General features: G+C 40.9%; 1 pseudogene; it reads right to left on the bottom strand.

The window, feature by feature from the left end:
- Positions 1-772: 772 nt before the first annotated feature.
- LOC116467785 (SS18-like protein 2) lies at positions 773-1,411 on the bottom strand (annotated as a pseudogene).
- Between the last annotated feature and the right edge of the window lie 23,232 nt (positions 1,412-24,643).

The raw sequence follows: 24,643 nt of genomic DNA, 5'->3' as shown, positions 1-24,643 counted from the left end.
TGTGTCTGGAGAAAGTCTCTAACGGTGCCTCCAGATTTCCTTGAGAACACTTGAGACACACTGCCCTAATGCTTATTAGGTTCAGCTTTCATTCCTTATGGGTAGCTTCTCCATATCTGCCAAAATCAGGGAGGAGAAATCTTGATTGTCCTGAGGTTGGGGAGATATTCTTCCTGGTAACCAGGGCATGATGTAACACTGTAGTGCAATATCAACACTTCAGTGACCAAAATAAGTCCCTGCAAAAGGTCAGGGATGGAATTGGCTTTCAGCTTCAATTAGGCCTTTTATTGCTTCATTACGTCCTTGATTCCTTTATTGGGAAGAAAGGAGGAGGAGAAGTATTAGGAGAAGGAGGACTGTGTGGAAAAGTAAGCTTTATTTCAAGGCATTGACAAACTGGTAGGAAGGAGCACAGAGTTACCTGTCTATGTAGCAAGGGCTCAGTCAGGAGTCCCACCAATTCCTGCCCAAGGCCTTTTCAATTTCCTCTTTGGGTTGAAACTAAAAAGTAGGCTTGCAGATGCCAGTGATGTCTTTGTTATCCAAACATGCTCCACATTCAGGAAAGAGAACACCGGGGGTCACCTTCTTGAGGGATTTGCTTAATTATTAAAATAAATATTTACATTGAGAATACAGTTAAGTTAGCTTTCTTTGCACGCTCACAGTTTTTAAAAGAGCCACAGGGCTTTCATTCATGTTTTAAGCAATTAAGTTGGCAAAAATCCTGTCTCCATTTTCTAAGAGATGGATTACATTCAATTACTCCTTACAACAGCCAACTGGAAGATTGTCTCATTGCTTTTGAAGTACTGGTTGGGCTGGTGTCTGTGACGGTAGCAAAATAAATGAGATTTCTATGTAACCCATGCTGATGCTGGATGCATTTGTTAGCCTGGCCCTTGTTCTGATACTCCACAATACAGCAGGTCAGCTGGTCATGCTCCTTAAGCAGCCAATGGGTAGTCGATTGATGTATTTGTCTGTTGTCACACTGCTATAAAGAACTATCTGAGACTGGATAATTTATGAAGAAAAGAGGTTTAATTGACTCACAGTTCCACAGGCCTAATAGGAAGCATGACTGGGAGGCCTCAGGAAACTTATAATCATGGCAGAAGATGAAGGGGAAGCAAGCACCTTCTTTACAGGGTGGCAGGAGAGAGAGAGAGAGCAAGGGAGGAGGTGCTACACACTTCTAAACCATCAGATCTCGTGAGAACTCACTATCATGAGAACAGCAACGGGGGAAATCTGCCCCCATGATCCAATCACCTCCTACCAGGTCCCTACCCTAACATTGGGAATTACAACTTGAGATGAGATTTGGATGGGGACACAGAGCTGAATCATATCAATTGCCTTCTTCCTTGCCCCTCAGCCAGTCTGATATGAAGGCCACCTACATTCTGAGGAGCCTCAGAAACCTCGGGCCACCACGTGTCTCAGTCAGAGCCAGTCAGCCACTCGGGCATGTGTATTTCATCTGGCAACATGCACTGGGGCCTGCTAGGCTGTGTCCTTTGCCAAGGCCCAACTTACACCAAGAGTCCTTTCGTTTCACAGGAAATGCCAGGGATGCTCTTGTTTGGAATTAGAATGTCTATTTTATTTTAGAGTTTAGTTTTAAATGTGCAATCCATTCCAAGTTTTAAAGCATTATCCATTTGGGCATATCATCTTCAACAGTCATAAAAAGGCTTTCTATTTTTTTTATTTGAAACAATTTTGCCTCCTAAAGAAGCATCCCATATTTATAAGAGATAATACCTCCTACCACATCCATCAAATAAGATTTCCCCCTATTGCCTAATGTTAGAATGCTATGCCTCTAAGCTTTTCTTCAGATTCTTTTTTCTATTTAGTAACAAGTAGAATGTACTCATTACATCAACAAACCTAGGGATAAACATTTGGAAATCACCTCATTTTATGAGTTAGAGAAAACATATGATCATTTGGTTTACTAGACATTTAGCAATGCCTCCTCAGTGGCATGACATATAGAAAAAATGGAGATTAGTATTGAAGATGAAAACAGCTTTATCGTGGGCAGAGTGGCAATTAGAATTTTTGTCTCCAGACCATATGGGTTCTTATTATAATTCCCTTTCTGGCCCTCTCTCTCCTGGAGTCCTCTAATCCTGGTGGGTTGTTCCTCATAGCTAACAATAATGGTTAACATTTAGTGAGCACTCACTGGGTCTCAGGCATTTGACATACACTTGCTTATTTAAGTCTAAAAAAAATCCTATGAGTTGGATGCTGTGACCCCCATTTTACAGATTGGGAAACTGAGACACAGCCAGTAAGCGATTGGGCCATCGCTGAAACTCATACAGTCTGATTCCAAAGGTTGAGCTCTTCTCCACTGTGCTATATGCTAAGAACTAAGTCATAATTTCAAGGTTTGTTAATCTTTTGTTCCACAAGGAAGATCAATTCTGTTAGGAATCTCCAGTAACTTTGTCTTGGCTGAGTTGTTGGTGTCAACTAGATGAAGATGCCTCCTTTTTAAGTCCTCTTCCCTTCTCTATAAAATATATTCACTGATTAGTAGTAATAGTGGACACAAACATTTCCAACTTTCTCATATGATTCAGGCCCATGAAAAGCTAGATTCTTATTGTCCAACTGTATATAGCCTCAGAGGTCATAATATTTGCTGTTAATATCAGGTGTTTTCAATCTATATTCAATGGGAATCAAGCTAGTATTCAGTGAGAGTGCACCAGAACTCTGGCTATCCTGGTTGTTAAAATTATACAATAGCCATCATCCCAATTCTCTCACACAATCTAGGAAATTGAAGGCTAAATTCGGCAACTGCAGAGTTAATGTCTGGCACGGCGGGGGCCTTCTGGACTCTGCTCGTGCTCTGCAGCCAATGTCTATTCTCAAGATGTGGTGACTGCCACAAATTCACACTTAGAAGTGGGAGCCAAACAATGAGAACACATGGATACATGGTGGGGAATGACACACACTGGGGCCTGTCGGAGGGGCAGGGGTTGATGAGGAAAGGGAATAACCAATGCTATTGCCTATTCAGGAAGAATAGCCAATAATCAGGAAGAACAGCCAATGGATGCTGGGCTTAATACCTCGGTGACTGGTTGATCTGTGCAGAAAACCACCACGACACACATCTATGTAACAAGCCTGCACATCCTTCACATGTACCCTGGAACTTAAAATAAAAGTTGAAAAAATAATATTTGGTGCCTGTGTTCTGCCTTCTGTTAGATGTTTTGGAATATCAACCCCACCTGTATGCATTCAGAGACAGCAGACCACCACAGAAAGACAGCTAGATTTGGTTTCAGGAGCACTAGATTCTAGATCCTTATTCTCTCCAAAGGTGGGAACTTGATTTGCTCAATTGCTCCAAACCCCCATTAATTCATCTATATAGTGGAGAAAACAATGTCTGCTCTGCCCTTGTCATTGGGCTGAGGGTAGGATCATGGGAAAGAAAATGGCTGAAAGCCTGCTTACAAACTGCAGGAGTCTCATTCTCAGCTCGGAGGGCCATGAATGGCCTCTGGGTCCTGTTAGTGTTCCTCAAAGAATACCTAGGGGTCTTCAGTGTTTTTTCATAAGAAGAGTTAGGTGTTAGATATATTTGTGAAGTTACTGATGTTTTGTATTTTAAGTTCTTGTGGAGTATATGATTTCTTTACTCTTGTTCCCTTCTCTTTTTTTCTCCAAATATTCCTCTCAAGCAGTGCATTCATTATTAAAATATAATTAGAGTGTGTGTCAGAAAGTTAACAGCATGAGGGTAGGAAATTGAAGGCTAAAACACGAATTCTGTTTGTTAATGTTGATTGAGAAGCAAAGTAAAAATGAGACAGCAGATTTAAAATTTATTTCAAAATTCAGTTTCCACCCTCAAACTTATCGCCCTAATATTTACTCATTTTAAAATTTATATTTTGGTCACCTTTCCTACAGCAGAGATCTTTTTTTTTTTTACAAACATATTTTAGTTTTTAAATTATTTTCTTTGTTACCATTATTAACACCTTGCCACTTTGTAGTTTCACTGTTTTAAAACAAAGATTCTATTAATTTAAGGTTGAACATTTCTTTTCGGTGATATCTTTTTTCATTTTTAAAAACAACCTTAGTGAGATATAACTCATATATCATATAATTTACTCATTTAAAGTGTGTAACTCAATGGCTTTTACTATATTCACAGAGATGTGCAACCATCACCGTAAACAATATTAGAACACTTTTATCATCCCCGAAAACAACCTCATACCTTTTAGCAATGACTTCCCATTTCCTCCTAATGCTATCTCCCCACCCCACCCCAGGCCAATACAACTGTGAATCAATTTTCTGGCTATAAATTTGTCTATTCTAGACATCTTTTTTTTTCATGAGACAATCTCTCGCTCTGTCACTCAGGCTGGAGTACAGTGGCTTGATCTCAGCTCACTGTAACCTCTGCCTCCTGGGTTCAGATGATTCTCATGCTTCAGCCTTCTGAGTAGCTGAGATTACAGGCATGTGCCACCACACCTGGCTAATTTTTTAAATTCTTTTTTATTTTTTAGCAGAGATGTGGTTTCACCACGTTGGCCAGGCTGGCCTCCAACTCTTGACCTCAAGCAATTCACCTGCCTCAGCCTCCCAAAGTGCTGGGATTGCAGTCATGAGCCACTGTGCCTGGCCTATTCTGGACATTTTCTATATATGAAATCATATAATATGTGCTCTTTTGTGACTAGCTTCTTTAATTTGGCATGATGTTTTCCAAGGTTCCCATGATATCTTTTTGATAAGAGATCATGTGTTGTCTAGGGATAGCTCTTGTGCTTAACTGCTCTTTAAGTGTTTTTGTATATTGCCTCACCAAATACAACATAAATATTCAGAAATTGTTTTGACATCTGGGGTTTTGTATGCCTAGAACAGCTCTGCCTTCTGCTGGGAAATGCTCCTTCCAATCTTGTGTTTCAGGGGAGCACATGAAATGGTCTTTACACAGGCCCTTTCCCCCCATCCAGTTTGGGGATGGAAGCCTGACCCCACTGATACTACCCTGAGATTTTAGAACTGGTAACTGAGACATCAGGTCCCACGGCCTCTCTAGAGCTGGAGACGAGGTGGTCATGTCTCCTGCTGTGTGGAAGAAGGTGGTACGTGGTAAGGAGAATGAAGCCCACATGAAGGGATGAGTCATCTGGGACCCCTGACGGCATCCACGTTTCTGATGCCATTGTTCTCCTAGACCCAGATGGGTCCCTGACCCTCCTATGCTGTCTATAGGGCACACTATTATACATTTCATATTTGGTAGTAAGTATTTAGACATGGGAATGATCATTGCATCTAAAGTACCAGGAAAGGTTCAAAAGTGTGGGTCAGCTGCCTCTGGGAGCATCATTTTAATGGGTCATCACAACCTAACTTAATTAATATGTAAGCCTGGTAGGCTTAGCATCCCAGGTATTTTACATTGGCTGATGATGCCTTCCATGAGCAAATTTAAGTTCTCAATTTATATCAGTGACGTATCACCAAATTTTGTGGGCATTTTTCTGATCATTAAAAAATGCATTACATAGCACATACCTATATGGAACACAATCAGATTTTTTCTTCCACATTTCATTGGTTTGAATGAACAGACGTTCTTTCTCTTTCAGACTTGCTTAGTATCATTAAATAAGTAATTGGAAATAGAAGCCAGGAAGAAATTTCAGACATGCAGAACATTTTTCTACTTTAAATGTACCTTTTAGCATTTTCCGCATGCACCAAGTACTGAAAAAAATGAAATGCAAAGTTAATTTATCATTACTTCATAATATTACACTTATCTATCTACTGTTTAAAGAAAAGGTTTGGGTCTTGACTTAAAACTGAAACTATATATATGCTCTCATTTATTTACGTGCATGTAAAAGACAAACTAAGAAAAAATTCCTGACCCCTCTTACTACACTTTTTCTATGTGATGTGTGTTGCAACAAGGAAGTGTTGGCATTTATAACAATCCTGTGTGTTTAGTGGAAATTCCTGGCCTTTTTAAATTAATGCTGCTTTTTTTTCAGTGTCCTATTTTACCACTGTTTATAGACAACCTTCACATCAGTTCTTTTTGCTAATTTATGAAATGGCTGCTTGGGCAATACTTTGAGGGACAAAGATAAGAGAAAGAAAAATATAGATCTGAGAAGAGAGATGGGGAAGAGGAGAATGTGATGGGTCAAGAAGGGAGTAGGCTGTGAACACGATTTCTGACAAGGCAGAGAGCGTGTTCCCAGGTGGTGCTGATCCCAGCAGGAAAGAGGTCCCTGAACTGGGAGGCGAGCCCCAGGAGCTGTGGGAAGCATTGACTCTTCATCAGGGGTTGTGTTGTTCAATCTTATCTTACAAATTTGCAGTCAGATGGAAGGTTCAGGACTTCACAGATGTGCAAGATTTCTCACTTAGGTAGAAGAAGAGGATCCAGGTCATTTCTGTGTAAGAGATGACTCAAGGCTGGGAAGACCCAGAGCCTAAAGCTGTGAAGGTTCTGCGAGTCACGGTGATCTCACTGAACAGGGACTTTTCAAGCCACTTCATTTACGGCACTGCCAAGAGGGTAGCAAAGGCGGAGATGGCTGGGCTGTAAGCTCCAAACTCAATTTGAATCATAAAAGATTACTTTTATCTGGTTTTTGCACAAGTGTACAGTGGGTTTTGTATAAAACTTGAGAGGGAAAAAGCATTCTGCTGCTAAAATATTACAAAGTTAGAAATCTTGCCTCAGAGGGTATTTTTCAGCCTGATGCTTCAAGGGGGCCTGAAACTGTTCTGGGGGGAGCTGAGCTTGAACATGTGTCTGAGCCTGGGTGGGCTTCCCCCATCTCTCAGGCCACTTTGGCTCTGGCTGTCAAGGGTCACTGATGTCACTGTGAGCCATAGAAGAGGACAAAGAGAAAGCACTTCCTGGGAAGAAGAGGGTGAGGCGGTAGAAGGTATTGTAAAGAAGGACCTTTAGCAGGAAATGCTCCTCAGAGAGGCCGAAATGATGTCATTGGACCATGAGCCCAATAGCAGTCAGAGGCCAAGTGTCACAGGGGACAAATATGCAAGCTTGAGTCTTGCATATTGTCTAACAGAACTTTTGGTCCAAAGGGCCAGTTATTTTATTTCACTTAATTTTCTGTCAATAGGGCTTGCCAAGGACTGACCTATAAAATTGAGTGAGCCCTAGGGACAGGGAAATGAATGTATTTTGACCTCAGCCAAGAAACCAGACCCAAGTTTAATCAGTAGCTTGATTCAAGTTATGTTTCCATTCTGTGCTAATGACTGCATTGTCTCTGGTAGGGAGGTAAGAGAGGTCTCGGAAGCTCCCCTCATTCCCCAGCCCCCATCTCTTGCATGAGTTCCTGCAGGTCCAACCAGCTTGAATGGGGGTGTTGATATGGTTTGGATGTTTGTCCCCTCCAAATCCCATGTTGAAATGTGATTCTCAATGTTGGAGGAAGGGTCTAGGGGGAGGTATTGGATCATGGGGATGGATCCCTCCTAAATGGATTAGCACCATCCGCTTGGTGATAAGTGAGTTCTTACTCAGTTAGTTCATGCGGGATCCGTTGTTTAAAAGTCTGAGAACTTACTTCCCTGAATCTCTTGCTCTAGCTCTTGCCCTGTGATGTGCCTGCTCCCCTTCGCCTTCCACCACGACTGTAAGCTTCCTGAGGCCCTCACCAGAAGCAGATGCTGGCACCATGATTCCTGCAGAGCCTGCAGGACTGTGACCCCAAATAAACCACTTTACTTTATAAGTTACACAGGTATGACCTAGAATTGAAGGGTCTCAGCACCACAGAAGACACAAGGAACTTCTGAAGAATGCAGATCCCTAACCGGGGAAGTCAGAGAACCACCTGCTTAAGAAATGCTTTTCTTAATGTATCATTTGAACGTGCAGGCTCTGGGCCTCACCTAAAGTTCACTGGATGAGCATTTCTGGGGGTGGAGCTCAGGAATGTGCATTTACACCTGTGAAAGGAAAATAAAAACTTAGGACTCCAATTCACTCTGCCAAAAGGAAAAAAAAATTGAAGCTGAAAGCTGAGTCATGCCAGAAACTGCCTTTCCTTTTTTCCCTAAGAGAGCTACAGATAAAAGGTTAAGTATCTCCATAGGTAGCTACTCTATGTTCACCTTATCTTATGTAAAGTGCTGAGTTACTGAGCACGAGACAAATATATAACTGACTGTTCCCCTACCTGCTCCTTTTCTCTTGCAACATGTGGATTGCCATGCTCTCCCTGTTTCCCCTCCAGCCTGTTTTCCCCTTTAAATACTGAAGCCCTCGAAGTCATATTTTGAGAAGGTAGACCACAGACTGTTTCTGTGATTCTATGTTTTTTCTTCCATGTGTGTCCTCTAACCCTGGCAAAAAAAATCTAAATTGATTGAGACCTGTCTCAGATACTTTTGGTTTACACATCAAGTCCCAGAGTAACTCTTAGGCATGCCAACCTTTGAAAACTATTGCTTTAGGGCGTGGAATGGCTTGGATACGAAGCTTTAAATCTGAAGAAACATGACTCACATTGTCCTCAATGGTATATTCTCAGCTAAAGACTCTGCAGATCATATCATGAAGGAATCATTGTGTCCCAGAAATTGCTATAGTGGTGATGGGGCATGAATCTTAAGGTAAGACCAACATTGTGATGGCTCACTGTGGGAGGGGAGAGGAGGAAAAAACTGTAGAGATGGGAGAAAGATTAGGAGCTGGTGTGTGCCCATGAGGGGACCCCCCTATGAAGAGTTTAATTTTTGGTCCTTTTCCTCTTGAACTCTGGGAATAGTTATATTTGACATCAGGTTTCATTATTCCCCAGTTAGCTTCCATACTTCCATGAAGTCTGTTTGAACATACAGTATAGTTTACATGGTGTCATGGCAGCAGGGGGATTAGGGAAGAGCAGTAAAAGGAAGTGTGGCTTCCCTAGAACCACTCCACTGCCAAGGCCAGCGTGTTGAAGACAGCATTAGTTAAAAGCCGGAACATACAGAATTCTAGGCAGGGGCCACGGGGCAATGAGTAGATGCCAAGGCATGGCAGGGAGGAGAATATGACAAGGGCAACAGCTACCAGTAGTCACTGTTCCTACTTCTGTTCCTATTTCCTCTTTAACCAACTCCAAACAGATTTTTATCTCCACTCATCTTGAAATCTTCTCTTGCCAAGGTCACCCATGACATCTAAATTGCCAAATTCAATGATCATTTCAAAGATATTCTCTTTGACCTGTTGATAGGCATTTGGCACAATTGACCATTTGCTTCTTGAAAAGCTCTTCCCAGCCGGGCACGGTGGCTCATGCCTGTAATCCCAGCACTTTGGAAGGCCAAAGGGGGCAGATCACGAGGTCAGGAGTTCAGGACCAGCCTGGTCAACATGGTGAAACCCCATCTCTACTAAAAATACAAAAAATTAGCCGGGTGTGGTGGTGCATGCCTGTAGTCCCAGCTATTCAGGAGGCTGAGGCAGGAGAATCGCTTGAATCTGGGAGGCAGAAGTTGCAGTGAGCCGAGATCATGCCACTGCACTCCAGCCTGGGTGACAGAGTGAGACCCATCTCAAAAAAAAAAAAAAAAAAAAAAGAAAAAAGAAAAAAGAAAAGCTCTTCCCTTGGCTGGCTTTTTCTGCTCCTTTACCAGGTGCTCCTTTGATATTCCCTTTAGTCATTCTCAATGTGGGCATGGCCAAGGGCTTAGTTCTTGGACATACTTTTCTTCATTCCCCTCACTTAACCCATAGACTGATGACTCCCAATGTATTTATCTCCAGTTCCAATTTCTCCTCACTTGTAAATACAACTGCTGACTGTCCATCTCCACTGGGAACTGTGATTAGGCTGACATAACATGTCCAAACCAAACTCACCATTTTTTCTCTACTGCCCCAAACATGTTCTTCCTCAGTCTTCCTCATGTTTCTAACTACTTAGGCCAAAAACCTTGGCATTATCCCCAACTCTTCTCTTTCTTTCACATCTCATACCCATTCAACAACAAACCCTGTTTGTTCTACCAGGAAAATATTTCCAAGGTGTGCCCACCTCTCACCACTTTCATCTTTACCCCCCTCACCCAAACTACTACTATCTAGCATCTGGATTTTTGCTGTACATCTAGACAAAAATCTAACTTGGTTCTGCTTCCACCCTAACCCCTATGTGGTAAATGATTAACTCAGCAGGTTTCAGTTGTCCAAACCTTGTACATTTCAAAGAAAGTTTGGCCTTTACCTGGATATGGGGAAATAACTTCTAAGGCTTTGGAATATTCTGACTGATAAGAGTGTCTTTGTTTACCTGACATCTTAGGCCGCTCTAGATAGTTTATACTAATAATGTGATTCATGGTGGGGGCCTTGGGTAATAAAACTTAGGTAATAAAAGCAGTAATAAAACTGGTAACAACTTTATTTCTGGAGGAATGGAGACTGAGCATGATGGCTAATTTTATGTGTCAACTTGGTGAGCCCACAGAGCTCAGATATTTGGTTGAACATTATTCTGGGTGCTTCTGTCAAGACCTTTTTTAGATGAGATTAACTTGGAAGACTTTGAGTAAAGCAGATTAACCTCCATAATGTGTGGGTGGGCCTTATCCAATCAGTTGAAGGTCATAAGAAAACAGACAGACCCCCAGTGAAGAAAGAATTCTGTGTGTGTGTGTGTGTGTGTGTGTGTGTGTTCTATGGTAAAGCAAAGAAAGAACTATGTCAGCAGATTGCTTTTGAACTAACTCTTCCCTAAGTCTCCAGACTGTTGGACTACTCCATCAGATTTTGGACTGGCCAAGACACAATTGGAAAAAAAAAAATATCTTTCCGTATCTTGTTGTCCTTTCTCTTTGGAGAACCCTACTAATATACTGAGTAATTGAGATAAACCACATGGGTAATTGGCCATGCCACAATGACCAACCCCCATTAAAGGACCTGGACATCAAGGCTTGGGTGAGCTTCTGTGATGGCTGATGCCTTGTGAGTATTGTTCAGTTCACACAACAGTGCAGGGAGAATTAAACACTGTCTGTTTGATTCCGCAAGGAAGGGATACATGGCAGCTTGCACCTTTTTCTCCTGGACTATATCCTGTGTGCCTCTTCCCGTTGCTGATTTTAATCTGTGACCTTTTGCTGGAATAAACCACAACAGTGAGTCTAACAGCTTTGCCGAGCTCTGTGAGTTCTTTCTAGCAGATCACCTGAACCTGAGGGTGGTCTTGAAGGATCCCCCTGAATGCAACCCCAACTATGTATTTTCCTCATAATAAGCTTTTAAAATACAAAGTAGATTATGACCTTTCTCTGCCCCTAATTTTTAATAGTTCCCTGTTTTTCTCACAGTGAAAGCCAAAACCCACAGGATCTCCCCCTCCTGACTTCCTCTCTAATCTCAACTCTTACTTCCCCATCACTCACTCAGCTCCCACTTCGTGGGCTCTTTGCTAATTTCCTTGAACTCTCCAACCTCAGGACTTTGTATATACTTGCATTTAGTCTTTCCTCTTCCTGAAGGCTTTTTGCACAAATACCTATGTGACTCACTCCCTCACTTCCTTTAGACCTTTGATCAATCAGTTAGACCTGACTGAAAGGTCTTCCTTTACTACTGCATATAAAATAGCATTCTACCCCCCATGATTTCCTATTAACCTTTATTATTTTATAGCACTTTTTAACCACTTGACAAATTTTACATTTATATAATTATGTGTTCCTTATCTATTATCTTCCACTAGAAAATAAGTTCCATGAGATCAGCGACTTTGCCTATTTTGTTAACTTCTGTATCTCTTGTCTCTTTTACTTAGAACAGTGTGTGGCACATAGTAGATGCTTAATAAATATTAGTAGAATAAGTGAACGAATGAGTGAATAACTTCAAAAGGAATGTAAAATGAGGATGAAGATTGATCTTACACTTTCAAATCTCTCTGCACTCCTTGCCCTCTGTATCGCTATGTTATTTGCCACTAAGGCCTCTAATTCCTTCCTTTGAAACTATTTCAGATAAAACGTCCTCCATTTACTTGCCATTCATATATTTTGGTTTTCCTTTTATAAAATAAAACTTTTTATTGTGGTATAATACACATAACACAAAATTGATCATTTTAACCATATAAAGTGTGCAATTTGGTGGCATTAAGTACATTCACAAGGTTGTGCAATCATTTCCACTATCAATTTCCCAAACTTTTTCGTCATCCAAAATGGGAACTCTGTACACATTGAACAATAACTTCCAATTTCCTCTTCCCCCCGCCCTGGGTAAGCTCTATTCTACAGTATGTCTCTATGAATTTGCCAATTTTAGGTACCTCATATAAGTGGAATCATATAATATTTGTTCTTTTGTGACTGACTGGCTTATTTCACTTAGCAAATGTCTCCAAGGTCACCCATGTTGTAACATGGATCAGAATTTTCTTCTTCTTAATGGTTGAATAACATTCCATTGTATGTATATACCACATTAAAAAAGTCAATTTATCTGTTGATGGACATGGGTTATTTCCACTTTTTGGCTATTGAGATTAATGGTCTGAACATTGGTGTGCAAGAATATGTTTGAGTCTCTCTTCTCAATTCCCTTGAGTGTATACCTAGGAGTGGAATTGCTGGATCATATGGTAATTCTATGTTTAACCTTTGAGGAATCATCAAACTATGTTTCACAGCAACTGTACATTCCCATCAGCAATGCATGAAGATCCTGATTTCTTCATATCTCCACCAACACTTTTTTCCTTTTTAAAAAAGTAATATCCTTCCTGATGGATGTGAAATGATATCTCACTGTGATTCACAATCTTTTACCTCATCACCTTGCACCTGGATTGATGAAAGAGTCTCCTTGGGAATATACCTGCCCTGATGTTTCCCTTCCTGCTGCATTTGACCACTGTTGCTCATGCATCTTTGTAAAACACCATCCTGATGTAGATTTAGGCAATATTTTTATAAAGATCATGGAAACAATGAGGCTGCTGAGGATTTGTGAGAGTTGATATTAGGTGGCAATTTGATTGGATTGAAGGATGCCTAGATAGCTGGTAAAGTGTTGTTTCTGGGTGTGTCTCTAAGGTGTTGTAGAGGAGATTGACAGTTAAGTCAGTGGACTGGGAGAGGAAGACTCACCCTCAATACTGGTGGGCACCATCCAATCGAATGCCAGCAGGTGAAAGAAGGTGGGATAAGCTTGCTAGCCGAATCTTCCGGTTTTTGTCTTTCGTCTATGATGGGTGCTTCCATCTGTTCCTCCTGCCCTTGGACACCTGACTCCAGGTTCTTCGGCCTTTGGACTCTTGGACTTGCACCAGTGGTTTGCTGGGGGCTCTCGGGCCTTTGGCCACAGACTGAAGGCTGCACTGTTGGCTTCCCTACTTTTGAGGCTTTTGGACTCGGACTGTGTTACAACTGGCTTCTTTCTCAGCTTGCAGACAGCCAATTTTAGGACTTTGTCATGTGATTGCGTGAGCCAATTTTCCCTAATAAACTTCCTTTCCTACATGTGTATATCCTATTAGTTCTGTTCCTTCTGGAGAAACCTAACACAGCATGTACAGAGAAGAAAAGGAAAAGAAAGAAGATGAAGGCAGATTATTCAGGAATATTTTTAAAGGACAAGGTGGGGGTCAGGATACAAGACCCTGACAAGGGTCTCCTAATAGCCCAGGGAGGAGAGAATTTTGAGAAAGAAGTGATCAGCATTCCTCTGAAATTACAGAGGGTCAGGTGTTTTGAAGAGTGATCACTGGATTTTGACAATTAAGAGTAAGCAGTTCATAACTTTTGAGACATAGTTTATGTTTACTGGAGGAGGTAGGGTAGAATAAAATATCATTGAATTGACAAAAGAATAACGGGATGATGATGATGATTTTCCAGATGATTATCAGCAAGGGAAAGTGGGATAGTAGAAGAACTGTGGGGAGGGGTTTTTTAAAGATGGGAAATCAAGACTAGCAGCCCAGAAACAGAGGCAGAGCCTCCAGGTCTCTGGGCTTAGTACTTCTGGTGCCACTTAGGCTTCTGCCAACACCCCAGTCCAGGGCCAGATCCTGACAAGTGATATTCCTTTCTATTTTACAGAGGTAGCTCCTTTCCATTTTTGAACACCTGCACTCCACTGAGCCTTCACTTTGAAAAGAAAGTGAAGGGAGAAAGATTGCAATGTTGTAAGCCTTAGCAGCCCTGACTTTAAGCTCTGGTCATATCCTTGGCATCTTAATCTCTCCTGTGAGAAATGGAGCTTTAGTGTAAAAATATAGTTATTTACCCTTCACGGTGACAACCCATCCGAGACTTGTGCTCAGAGGTCATTTAGCAGATCAGTGGTCCCAATACCAACTAAAAGAAGAAATTGTGGTTAATGATATTAGATGTCATGTGAAGGAGTCATTACTGAAGAAACCTCAGGGTAGGGCTATATATGAAATGTCCCGAAGGGAACAGGATTTAATGGAGGATCTCAAGGTTGCAAGAAAGGCATACCATGAGCTCATACTACAGTTGTCTCTTGTTTCATGGTGGGGCATTCAAGCTTATATTTGGTGACTTGAATGCTTACATATCTCTGCATGAAAATTTGTTGGCAAGAACAGGAGAAACAACCAACTAGGAGAAACTTCCTAGGTATTGCCTAATCAAATAATCTTTAGTGTGATAAAACATTTTTAGACATTCTCCAAAAGATCACCCTGAGGTTGAGCATCTAGAGAATGTTGTATTGATAACACAGGGAGTTCCCTCTGATATTAACTAGAAGAAAAGCCAGTTGGAGTGCCAGTATTTTACTGACAAACTGGAGTAACTGGACGAAAAAGTGAAAGGATCATAGAATTGAAACAAGCAAAGTATTGCTCTGCCATGGGGACTTGAAAAATAAGACAGACATAAACTTTATATTTCCCTGTTTCAAGACTTCTTGGTTTTGACTTGACCTGGTAACAAGAAACACAAAAGGAGGATTACTCTTACCTGCTTTACTGGCAACCAACCCTAGTCTAAGAGCTAGTCTTCAAAGACCAGCAGGATGGAGATGTGAGAATAGGAAGGTCGTTTTGAAGACGTTTCAGTAATTCAGTTAAAGCTAAAAATATCTTTGTAGTTTGCTTCCAAGACGCTTCTTTGGGCCAGTCTCACACTCCGTAAGTCTAAGATGTGTTTCATAAGCAGCAGTGGTTCCATTGTACTGAAGTCACTGTTGCTCCTTTCCAACAGGCCACCAGTCTAACCAAGTTTGAGGATTTGCCAGAGCTCCAAAAAGAGTGGGAAAGGAACAGTCCCTTGGTCTGGAACATCAAAGACTGGAGGAAGGCTTCCACAGTTTCTTGTGTTATTCAACTAGAAGTTCAAATATAATATGGTTCCCCTGAACAAACAGCAGGAGACACCAAAAGCGTAAAAACACTCAGAACGCAATCTGGGTTCCAAAAAGCAAGGGACAAAGCCTAGCTAAGTGGCAAATGCAAACGGATTTTGGGATAAGGAGAGCTCTGTGTATTTACTGGTAGACTATAAATGTGTACAAGGGTTCTTCTTTTCTTGAAATGTAAGCGTGAGAGAATTATAAGTTTACCTTATATCAGCTTTAATATTTTCTATGTTTTTTGTTGTTTCAAATGGCAGCTAAAGATATATAGACTATATTAAATTAATGGTGTTAGTTTTTTTGTGTGTGTGTGTGTGTGGAAAACAGATCTCACTATATTGCCCAGGCTGGTCTTGAATTCGTGGGCTCAAGTTATCCTCCCACCTTGGCCTCCCAAAGTATTGGGATTACAGGCATGAGCCATTGGGTCTATGGTCTTATTTTTAAAAGATTTTTATTTTTTTTTAGTTCATTTAGAACATCCAACTCTGGCATTTTTAATCAAATGAAATATTTATGAAGTGGATTTTTTTTTATTATTATACTTTAAGTTTTAGGGTACATGTGCACAATGTGCAGGTTTGTTACATATGTATACCTGTGCCATGTTGGTGTGCTGCACCCATTAACTCGTCATTTAGCATTAGGTATATCTCCTCATGCTATCCCTCCCCCCCTCCACTCACCCCACAACAGTCCCCGGAGTGTGATGTTCGCCTTCCTGTGTCCATGTGTTCTCATTGTTCAATTCCCACCTATGAGTGAGAACATGCAGTGTTTGGTTTTTTGTCCTTGTGATAGTTTGCTGAGAATGATGGTTTCCAGTTTCATCCATGTCCCTACAAAGGACATGAACTCATCATTTTTTATGGCTGCATAGTATTCCATGGTGTATATGTGCCACATTTTCTTAATCCAGTCTATCGTTGTTGGACATTTGGGTTGGTTCCAAGTCTTTGCTATTGTGAATAGTGCTGCAATAAACATACGTGTGCATGTGTCTTTATAGCAGCATGATTTATAGTCCTTTGGGTATATACCCAGTAATGGGATGGCTGGGTCAAATGGTATTTCTAGTTCTAGATCTCTGAGGAATGGCCACACTGACTTCCACAATGGTTGAACTAGTTTACAGTCCAACCAACAGTGTAAAAGTGATTTTCTTTTAATTCTGAATTCATCATGACTTTATAGTATCAACTAATTATGGTATTTACAATATTTGCCAACACATAGAATTTTGCAAACACTAGGCTTTTACAGTGTTTCTTCAATAAACTTAGCATGCAAAATTGGAAGTTTTAACATTGGCACCTAATTCTACATGACATATGTGTTTGTAGTATTTAAAAATTCACAATGAGGCTGGGCGCAGTGGATCCCACCTGTAATCCCAGCACTTTGGGAGGCCGAGGTGGGTGGATCATGAGGTCAAGAGATCAAGACTATCTTGGCCAACATGGTGAAACCCCATCTCTACTAAAAATACAAAAATTAGCTGGGCATGGTGTTGCATGCCTGTAGTCCCAGCTACTTGGAAGGCTGAGGCAGGAGGATCACTTGAACCCAGGAGGCGGAGGTTGCAGTGAGCCGAGATCACACCACTGCACTCCAACCTGACAACAGAGCGAAACTCCATCTCAAAAAAAAAAAAAAAAAAAAAAAAAAATTCACACTGAAACATAAATTCTTTGGAAAACAGACTATAAAACTTCATAGGCTTTTAATTTCACCAATTGAAATCTTCTTCACCTTGGTTTTTATTTTTCACTGCACATTCCTCATTTTTTCATCCATTTAACCTGCCAATTATTGTTTTATTTACTACAAACTAGATTTGATATTTGTTTTAATTTTGTTTTTTACTTTGCAGCCTTCTCGAATTGGCATATCTTAAAGATATTTTTCTTCCTTGATTAAAAATGTGTGTGTGTTTAATTATCTCAGCATTACCAAATGAAACTAAGCCATACTATTTTTCAGCCAATTAAGAAAATTGCAGTTTTAAAATACAACATTTTGGGGTGATGAATATATGTGAAATGACTTATTATACTCTACTGAAAATCTGTTGTAAGACATTCACTGGAAATTTTGGCTTTATCTGAAAAGCAAGAGGGAAGACAAATTGACTGATAATAAATTTAATAATAGAGAATGAGGGCGGGTTTGTCTTAAAGCCAAAAAGTCTGGTTATACCATCATGTGAAAATATAGTAAGAGCTAAATCTGAGGTGTAGAGTCATTGTGGAACACCTTAGGGGAAGTTAACTTTATTTCCCTGAAAATATTTGCAAAGAAATTTGCAAAGAAATTTGCAAAGAAATAATAAAATGTGTTAAAAATTTGACAATATTTGATTATTTTCAGTGGATTTATTCATAAGATGGAGAAAAGGCTGATGATGTAAAATGTTACATGGGTGACATATAGAAAGAGTAAACTTATAACTTAATTTTCTTTGTTAATATAACAGTGAGATCATATCCCTTAAAAAGGGAGTATGGGGTGGACCAGAAGTCCCTTGCCCTGACTGCGCTATAGTAGTGAAAAATCCAAGTATATGTTGAACATTTTGTAAAATATGTTTGCCCGGTGGAAATGAAAATTAGAAAAGACTGTAAATAGATCAATCCAAATAAATTCTCTGTATCAGTGAATGATACAATTAAGCAAGCAAGCAAACAAAAAACTCACGTAGAAGAAACCCAGACGAACTCAGATTTTATGTGTCGATGGAAGAACCAAGAAAATGAAAGGGAGTGGAAGGATAAAGATGGGGAGAGAAACTAGGGTGTCCCCTGAGGCTCCTTCCTCTGAGCACAGAGAGATGGAGATGGTAGACACATACTTGGAGTTCTGGAGAGGAGAAAATTCCAGGACTTCTGTTAATAACCTTGGTCTTGGGCATGTTGGAGGAGGCAAGGTCACTCATTGTCTTACTGAGCTGAAAGGAGAACTTACACTGGAGTTTTGAGCAGGGAAAAGGTTTGTATGAGTGCAATGGGTGTGGCCAGAACCAATGAGAAGCAATGTGAATATGGTTCAGGTGTTTCTCAAAAAGTGACGGAGAAGAAGGGAGGACACCGGGTCGTTGATCTGGATGGAGGAGTGAGCATTGGACTTGTTTTGACCTTTAAAAAACGCAGGGCTTAAGTGGTGGGGGTTGTCTGGAACCCTTTCCCTCCTGTACACTCAGCACGTTGTTTGCTTCTGACACCTCCCATTGCACACACTTGTAAGGCTGGCTACACTCACAAGGAGCGGCACATCCATCAGCAAATCGGGCTCTGACATTATTTCAGCTTCCTGCCTTTCTCCCCCGATCCACTTCATCCTGTTAAAAGCACTTTCTTTGAGACACAGTTGACACAACTTTGGCTTTAATATACTCTTTTGTGAATTTACTCTGTAATCTTGGAAGTAAAACATAGAAGGAAAGAAGAAAGAAAAATAAATCTCCAAACCCTTACTCCTTATCAAAAAATTTCAGGGTTATTACCACACAAGCTTGAGGCAGTTTCTGTTATCTAGAGGAGGATGGAGAGGGAGAGCTAAGAGATAAGGTGGTTTGTCTGACCCCCAATTTCCTTTTCCTGATGACTTCTAAGTAGTCATTTTCTCACAAAGTCACTGTGTCCCAAGGCTACTTTTACACACCTTGTCCTCATCACCCTTCCCTGTAGCGCTTTCCCTTAACTGAGGAAAGTTCTTTGGGCTCCGGGCTACGACTTCCACCTCAATTAATGGAGTAACTATTTTGTTTGGTCCTTGGTTTGATTACATTTATTGGGAGGTGACTACGAGCAGGCGCTGAGCCTAGTTCTGTGAGCAATACAGAGATGAACAAGAAATCACAATGAACTGAGAGAGGCACAGTCTGGCAGAATGTGGCAGACAGGGCAGGGGAGGGACCACAGCTTTGTGCAATGGCGAAGAGACTGCTTCCAATTGGGAGGGCATGGAGATGTTTCATGATGAGAGCGACTTTACCTATTTTTTTTAATTTTGTATTTTTAATTTTTGTAGGTACATAGTAGGTGTACATATTTATGGGGCACATGAGATGTTTTGACATGGGCACGCAGTGTGAAATACGCACATTATGGAGAATGGAACATCCATCTTCTCAAGCATCTATCCTTTGAGTTACAAACAACGCAATTACACTTTTTATTTTAAATTATATAATTATTATTGATGACTGTCACCCTGTTGTGCTGTCAAATAGTAGGTCTTATTTATTCTTTCTAACTACTGTTTTGTACCCATGAAAGCGACTTTAGAACTGGGCTTGCCAGATGTAAGGAATAAGGCTGTTTTGGCCAGATGTTAGGGAGAAAGAGGCACAGCCTTCATGGTGAAGGAAATGAGGTGAGCAGAGACACAGAGGCAGGAGAGGGCAGGAGGCCAGGGATGGTCTGGGTTGGAGTAAACACTGGGTGAGGAGGGAAGTGGTAAGCCGGCCTTGCTTGCTCTGCTTGGGAGTTTGGATTTTCTTCTATGAGCACTTCAAAGCCTTCATTGCCTGTACTTCATTGCAAACGCTTTCTCGTTTATCTGCCTATTTGTAGTTAAATCTGTGTCTCTCAGTTTCATCTGTTAAGAGTGAAAACCTGGAGTTCCTTTGGCTGCTGAGATGCCCTTTTTGAATCCCGTGCTTTCTGCTAACCCTTTTTATCTAGGTCCCATTGTTTTGCTTGGCTTTTCTTGATTGCCTTCTAGTGCTATCTACACACAGCAGTTTCATTTGCTTTGATGGTTTTGAGAGTTCAGGACCACAATTTTGCCAATTTAAACTTTCAATACATTTTCTCACCTTTTTCATGACTGTCTTTGAAAAGAAAAAAACATATACATGCAATTAGCAATAGATGGCATCCTGAATATTGTTTATTGCATCATAGCTAAGATGAAAACATTAAGGAACACAGCAAGATCTCATTCCCTGAGAAGAGTTTGGTCCTAAAACCACTCAAAACAAAAGCTGACAGATGAGAAAATGAAAGGAAGATCTTTATCTATGTTATTTTTGCTTAGCAAGCTCAATAATGACAAGTTTGGAGGGTTCCAGTGTGACACTTAGCAGGTGCTCAATTAAATACTGATTGTTAGTTCTGCTCCCAGTGAGGAATTCCTGGTAAGGTGGGAGACACTCATGCTTGGTTCAAGGTAGTTTTCATTTTTCATTTCGTCCCAAGATTCCATGGTGCTCTATTGTATTATTTTTAATTAAAAAAGAGCAAGCAATCTAAATGTTTAATCAAAGGGAACAGTTTGGTAAATATGGCATATCTACTTGGGGGACACCCATGACATTATTATAAATAATTACTAAGATCATTATGGAAAAATATTGTGATGTAATGATAATGGGAGGAAAGCAGAATGTAAAATTATGTATCAACTGATATTCTAAACACTTTAACAATTATGTGCCTGTTGCACAAATTCTCAGAGATGGAATACAGAGATTTGAGCCAACGACTGGTGAAAAGCAGGCCCCCCTGCCCTCAAGAGGGGCTGATCAAATGCAAGACTGCAACCTGCCAGTGCTTACAGCCTCAATATGAAGCCAAGAGCCACACATGTTTCTGAATATAAATTAATTTTTCAAAAGAAAGAGATCCATTTCAGGTAAATAGTGTTGTTTACCTGCCATCCAAATATCAAAAAGCAAAAACAAAAACGAAAAAACAAATTTGCTTCTTAGCCACTGCCTTCTCCTCCATTTTCTTGTCTCTTCTAATCGAATGCTTTCTTTGGGTCGTTTCCTCTAAATTTGATACACAGATGCTTTCACCGTCAAATTAGTATTGTTTGTGCACCTCTAAGAAAATTCAAACTCTGATTAGGCGCACTACTGCCTAATTATATCTGTCTGTGCCTGGTTATATAAACGTGTCCACATTAGGACTTGTGGCTGCCTCTTTCTCAGAGTGTCTGGGAATGGAATCAGAAAGAACTATTGCTGGGCTCTCGCAGATGCAGAGTCTGGAAGGTAGCTCAGGTAAATGAGCAGGTGATGGGGTATGGGGGTGGAGGGCCCTTGGCATATTATGCGATGATCCAGAAATGAAATACGGCTGGTTAAAAAAAGGAAAGAACAGGCCGCCAGTTTCTGAAATTTTGAGAACCCTGCTCTTAAATGGGCACAGGGGTTATTACCAGAGGATATTAAGAGTATAACTAGAGGTTTCATTGGAAAAAAGGAAGTCATTTTAGCTTTCCTTTCCTCTGGTGCTTAATCTTGCTTTGTTCTCTCGTCTCTCTCCCCTCCTGCCCTTTCCTGCCATCATATTTAGGGGCTGTGATTTCTCAATGATACCTCTCATTTAGCTCTTGAACGTGCAGTGCAGATACATGGTTTGCCTAGCCTACCTCCTCTATTGTAATAGCACAGTTTAGAACAAGTGAGAAAAAGTAAAAACCAACAGCCACCTCAAATCTCCTTCATTTCTGCTTCTGCAGTAGTGGAGTTGAGACATCATCTATTGGAGATGGAGATGTCCAGCCTGAGAAATTATTAAAAATCTGCTTAAATTAGCTAATCTTTTTCCTTCCTGCTCTCTCCTTCATGTACACCTCTCTGCTGACATCTGACTGGTGTGCCTCAATGTGTGTGCACCAGCAGACATGCCTTGGAATTATTGATCACCTGTGGTGGGGGTCTCTGAGCAGAAGTATGTAGTTGAGGGTTGGCTAACTCCTTGTCTTCCTTTCTTCCTGATACCTCACCTCCTAATTTGGGAGCTGTGTTAGTCTGTTTTAGCACTGCTATAAAGAAATACTTAAGACCAAGTAATTTATAAAGAAAAGAGGTTTAATCGGCTCATGGTTCTGCAGGCTGTACAGGAAGCGTGATGCCAGCCTCTGTTTGGCTTCTGAGGAGGTCTCAGGTAAGTTACAATCATGGCAGAAGGCGGAGTGGGAGCAGGCACATCACATGGCCAGAGCAGGAGCAAGAGAGAGAGAGAGAGGGGAGGTGCCATGCGCTTTAAAATGACTGGATCTTATGAGAACTTACACACTATCACGACAACAGCACCAAGAAGATAGTGCTAAATGATTCATGAGAAATTTCCCCCATGATCCAATTCCCTCCCACCTGGCTCCACCTCCAACACTGGGGATTACATTTCAACATGAGATTTGGGCAAGGACACAGATCCAAACTATGTCAGGAGCGCAGGGTACCACACAAAATGCCAGAACCGAATGGGGGCTACAGATTCTCTGATTTATCCTTCACTTTTTAGATGAACAAACAGATGCCCAAGAGCATTGCTCAAGATCACATATGTGTAGGTGGCAGCTAGGGGACAAGATCCCAGATTACTTCTATCTCAATCTGATGGCCTTTTCATGATGTGATTGTGTTTACTTGAATTACTTTCTTTTCTAAGATGCTATGCAGGCAAAGCCTAGGTTTCCTTCATAACTTTGTCCAAATGCCATCTTTTTCAGGAAGTTTTTATAGATGGACCCAGATATAAGGGAATTTTGCAATCACCCTTAGCACTTTTTAAAACTGTGCAAAGCTTTTGTAGTCTACAGTATTGCCATCAATTAGGGTTAATTACGTACATGTTTTACCCTCCCTAATGGACTATAAGAGCTGCTTGAAGGCAGCAATTTTGCTTTTTTAATTTTTGTTAGTCTCATAATGCCTGGCACAGTGCTTGGCATCAGTGGATACTCAATAAGGTATGCTGAACAAATGAATGAGAGAGTGGATGAAAGAACAATGAACCCATTGGAATGATGCCTTTGTTCCTTCCTGGAGTAGGGCTGCTGTGAATCAAAATGTGATGAATCTCTGGGGATTGGGAGCTTTGTGAGTTATGGGGAAGTCTTTTTGCCTCTCTTGGCTGAATGAGCAGTGATAACATTAAAACTGGAACCTTGGAGTAGCTAGCAGTGATTTAGGGAGTACATTCATATGGGTTCTTCATAAATAAATCAACTAAATTGCTGCCACTAGCCAGTCAGGCAGGACTGCTCCTAAACAGAACAGGTTTCTGGTGTTTACCTGGCCAGGATGCTGATTGCTACTGAAAATAGCTCAGCATTAGTGTCTACTTCACAGCTTAAAGATTCTTGCTGTCACAGTTGCCTCTTTGGGGACTTTTCCCACCTAATTAGGAGAGGGGAGAAGTAGCTCATCATTTAGTCCATTTAGTCACTGTGGTTATAGCAACTGGGATGGCTGCTCCAACTTTGGGCATTCCCTAGAAGGTGGCTATTTTTTTTTTTTTTTTGCCTGGATGTCTTCACTTGCTCAGTTTACTTATGGGGGACTCAGGGGTTACAGAGCTCAAAAACCATGTCTCACAAAAGGACTGTGGGAAACTCTGTTGATAAGAAAAAACTCTCTTTGAATTCTGGTATATATCAAAGAATAATTGGGTTTTGGAAATGATAAAGTAACTGCATGCCTCCTCCCCCCCATTAAAATGTTGTTGCTTCATTATCTGAATCCCAAAGGCTAGGACCTCTGGATTTCCAAGATAGCAATTCACTGAGTTGAAATGCTGATGTATATTTCTCAGCTAATAAGTTGACTAGTGAAGATTCTCCAAGTTTCTTCCTTCCCTCATAAGTCATTCAACAACAAATATTTATTGAGTACCTAATGTGTGTCAGGAACTATGACAGACCCTGGGGATAAAAATACCAAATAGTCTTCACTTTCAAGGATTTTATAATCTGAAAGGGGTGGCAGATCTACACAACGACAAGAGAATAACGAGACTTGCCTTGTAATAGATACTGGGAAAGGGCTCTGGGGATAGAGATGGGAGAGAAACATGTTGGCTTGGGAAAGGTTAAAGTGGGCTGTAAGGAATAACTAGGGTTTCACCAAAGAGGGAGGAGGGTTATTCCAGACAGAGGGAGCAGTGTGAAGAAAGGGTGTGAGAGGGCGTTTAGGGCATCAGGACTGGTTATTCGGGTGTCCATTCACCCACAGATAATGACTTAGTCCACATAGCACAATCTGAGCTGACCACTGTGTCACCTATGTGCATACAAAGCTTCCTCAGGACAGGTCTCTGTCCTGCAGGAGTTTAAAGTTCAAATGGAGGGTGGAATTCATGGCGAGAGAGTTGGAAAATGAAGCTGAGAAGTTGGGCTGATTCCATCTTGTGAGATGTTCTGGCGCTGGATAAAGAGCTTGAACTTTGGCCAGCAATGCCTCTGCTTACAGCGTCTAAA

This window comes from Hylobates moloch, unplaced genomic scaffold (assembly GCF_009828535.3).
Source record: "Hylobates moloch isolate HMO894 unplaced genomic scaffold, HMol_V3 SCAFFOLD_5, whole genome shotgun sequence".
NCBI lineage: Eukaryota > Metazoa > Chordata > Mammalia > Primates > Hylobatidae > Hylobates > Hylobates moloch.
Note: the sequence above shows the minus strand (reverse complement) of the source record. Positions and strands in the feature narration are given on the sequence as shown.